The sequence below is a fragment of the Centruroides sculpturatus genome, unplaced genomic scaffold (genome assembly GCF_000671375.1).
Source record: "Centruroides sculpturatus isolate CEXI.00-Female unplaced genomic scaffold, Cexi_2.0 scaffold293, whole genome shotgun sequence".
In the NCBI taxonomy this organism is placed as follows: Eukaryota; Metazoa; Arthropoda; class Arachnida; order Scorpiones; family Buthidae; genus Centruroides; species Centruroides sculpturatus.
The window spans coordinates 657,706-658,266 of NW_019384893.1; positions in this window are offsets into that span (position 1 = coordinate 657,706).

Sequence of the window (561 nt, forward strand, 5' to 3'; positions counted from 1 at the left end):
ACTGCAAACATACTTCTAGTAATTAACAACGATACAAATAATAACAAGCACTAGACAACGAATTATATAATTATAAAATTAAAAAGGCAAGACAAGAAAAAAAAATCTTGTAAAAGTGTGTGTTATCTTCACTCTGCAACACGTAGGATTCCTATGTGTTGCATAATCAAAATGAATTATGTCATACAGTTTTGTCAAGAAACAAGAGAAGTACATTAGTAACAAGAATTTATTCGAGGAAACCTTTCAATGCCATAATAGAGAAAGTCAGAGACAGCTTATCTACACCGGAAGAGCTACAAAGACTTCACCAGAAGGGTTCTACATAATATTGAGAGTAGCTTCCAATTGTCAACAAATTCTGTAAGACATACAAATGTTTCAATAATTGTAGACACCTGGGTGAATGAAATGAGAGATAGCATTGATGATTATGTGTTGTTTTATAAACCACAAGGTAAGAAATGTGAAGAATATCTTCTTTTAATAGAATCTGACTTTGCTCTAGCTATTATGAATGATGGTCAGGCTTTTATGTTAGAAAAATATAGAAATGATACT